The sequence below is a fragment of the Sphaerodactylus townsendi genome, linkage group LG08 (genome assembly GCF_021028975.2).
Source record: "Sphaerodactylus townsendi isolate TG3544 linkage group LG08, MPM_Stown_v2.3, whole genome shotgun sequence".
Classification (NCBI taxonomy): domain Eukaryota; kingdom Metazoa; phylum Chordata; class Lepidosauria; order Squamata; family Sphaerodactylidae; genus Sphaerodactylus; species Sphaerodactylus townsendi.
This window is the reverse complement of record NC_059432.1, coordinates 4,534,317-4,536,913: the sequence shown is the minus strand read 5'-3', so window position 1 is coordinate 4,536,913 and position 2,597 is coordinate 4,534,317. Positions and strand designations below refer to the sequence as shown.

Sequence of the window (2,597 nt, the reverse complement as noted above, 5' to 3'; positions counted from 1 at the left end):
GTTTTAAAAGCTGTGGCTTTGAGAAAAGCCCTCCAAAATGAACACCAGCAGGTCACTCTGCTCTTCCTGGCCAAGTCTCTTCTGCTGCTACTCCTCTCTGCCGGTTCCAGAGACTGAACTAAAGCCCCACCTCTCAGGACAAAAGCCCCACCTCTTAGGACAAAGAGGAACAAGAGATGAACTCTGTTAACCCCTGTTAAGCCCCACCTTCCAGATTCAGCAGCCTTACAAGGAGAAAAAGAGATAACCCCTGTTAAAATAACACTGTTTTAAAAGCTGTGGCTTTGAGAAAAGCCCTCCAAAATGAACACCAGCAGGTCACTCTGCTCTTCCTGGCCAAGGGGGACTTCAACGTCCATGTCGACACCGCCTCATGCACGGTGGCTGCGGACCTGGTGTCATCCATGGCGATGCTGGGCCTCTCCCTGGTAAATTCTGGCCCCACTCACGAGGCCGGTCACACACTGGATTTGGTCTTTGGGTCAGGTGTTGATGTGGTCATATCCTCTACTGACAGAGTGCCATGGTCTGACCACTATGCCCTGAAGGCTCGGATGAGCATGCCGCAACACCCCCGTCTAGGCGACGAGCGTATTTATGCTCGCCCGCGAAGACTTATGGATCCTGATGGATTCCTGAATGCTCTGCGGGATCCTGAACCCACCGGCACTCTCGATGGCCTAGTAGCGGACTGGAATGCCCGCCTTTCAGATGCCATCGAGATTATTGCTCCCCGACGCCCTCTTCGACCCCGCTCTCGGCTGGCTCCGTGGTATACGGAGGAGCTACGCTGTTTGAAGCGGGAGCTTAGACGGCTAGAGCGAGTGTGGAGGAAGTCTCGTGACGAGGCTGCGCGAACATCTTATAGGACGCTTATGAAGGCCTATGAGATGGCGACGAAGGAGGCGAAGAGAGTTTTCTTCTCCTCCTCGCTCGCGTCTGCTAGCTCTCGCCCGGCACAACTGTTTCGCATCATTCGATCCCTTACCTCTTTATCAGAGGGTTCAAAAAACGATCAATTGGCCATTAGCTGTAGAGGCTTTTATGGAAGAGCTATTTTGCAGATTGAATCGCGTCGCATGTCCGCCAGGACAACTTCCATAACCACCTTGGAGACAATTAGCGAACTGGAGGCTCCCTTGCCGTCTTCTGGCCCTTACGCATGGCCCAGTTTTCCCTGCTCTCTGAAGAAGTGATGTTGACAGAGCCCTGGCACCACTCATTAGACCTACTACCTGTCCTCTGGATCCATTGCCCCTCCTGGCTTATTAAAGCATGTCGGGAGGAGTTCTGACCCCACCTGTTTAGCTGTATCAATTGCTCCCTTGAGCAAGGAGTTTTGTCCGGGTGGGTTGAAGGAGAACAGTGGACCGCCCACTCTTAATAAGACCGTCGTTAGATCCTAGTGATCCGGCCAATTACCGCCCCGTTTCGAATCTTTTCGTTTCTAGGAAGGTAAGTGAGAGAAGTGGTATGGAGGAGCTTCAGGGATTTCTGGAGGACACATCGGCCATTGCTGATCCCTTCCAGTCCGGCTTCCGTGCTGGGCATGGGGCCGAGGAGACTGTTCTCGTCGCTGTCACAGATACGCTCCATTATGCAGCTTGACCCGAGGCGGATCGGCGCTACTGAATTGCTATTGGATCTCACCGCAGCGCGTTTGATGTGGGTGACCGATGCCCCGACCCACCCACGCCCTGGCCGTTTCCGGGAGTGCGAGGGTACTGTCGCTGTGGATTGCCTCGTTTCTCCGGGACCCGAGGAGTCAGCAAGGGTAGTAGTGCGAGGGACTGAGCTACTCGGAGGTGCCAGCTTCATTGCGGCGTGCCTCAGAGGGCCCGTTGTTGTCCCAGCTGTGCCCCAACATCTATATGCGACCCCTTGCTCAGCTGAGTGCAGAGCTTTGGGCTGGAGTCGCCAATGAGTGCGCTGATGATCCCCCGCTCATTCTGTCGATGCAGGGGGGAGCAGACCCCGCCCCTGCAGCTCTACAGCATCGTTTAGAGAGGCGGTTGCTGGTTGGTTGATGCAGAACGGGTTAAAACTGAATTACGTGACCCAACGAAGACGGAAGTCCTTTGGCTAGGTCGCAGGGGGGGGGCGAGGGCTTTCCAGCCCGCCCGGTGTGGGGAGGAGCCTTGTGGCACCCGGCCCCCTCAGTTCGCAGCCTGGGGGTCCACCTGGATTCGTCTCTTTCTATGGAGACCCAGGTGGCCCATGTAACCGAGGTTGCGTTTTACCATCTTAGCCAGGCCCGGCCCCGGCTGGCCCCCTTCCTCTCCCGGGCGGATCTGGCCACAGTGATTCATGCAACGGTCACCTCCAGATTAGACTATTGCAACTCGCTCTACGCGGGCCTACCCTTGAGGCTGATCCGGAAACTGAAACTGGTCCAGCATGCGGCGGCTCGTCTGCTCACGGGTGGTGCCTTTAGAGATCATATCACACCCGTGTTGCACCGCCTGCACTGGCTCCCAGTTGAATTCCGAGTTGTCTTCAAGGTATTGGTGTTAACCTTTAAGGCCTTACGCGGTCTGGGACCCTCGTACCTTAGGGACCGTCTGGCCCCATATGTCCCACGTCGGTCTCTGCGTTCG

The 2,597-nt window shown here is 55.9% G+C and overlaps 1 long non-coding RNA gene across 1 annotated transcript in view; it reads left to right on the top strand.

Moving 5' to 3' along the window:
* Positions 1 to 2,081, top strand: part of LOC125438362 — a 22,823-nt gene extending 20,742 nt beyond the window's left edge. The window contains exon 3 of the long non-coding RNA XR_007245337.1: positions 1,926 to 2,081. This is a non-coding gene — a long non-coding RNA (uncharacterized LOC125438362). The remainder of the gene's footprint in view (positions 1 to 1,925) is intronic.
* The last annotated feature ends 516 nt before the right edge of the window (positions 2,082 to 2,597 follow it).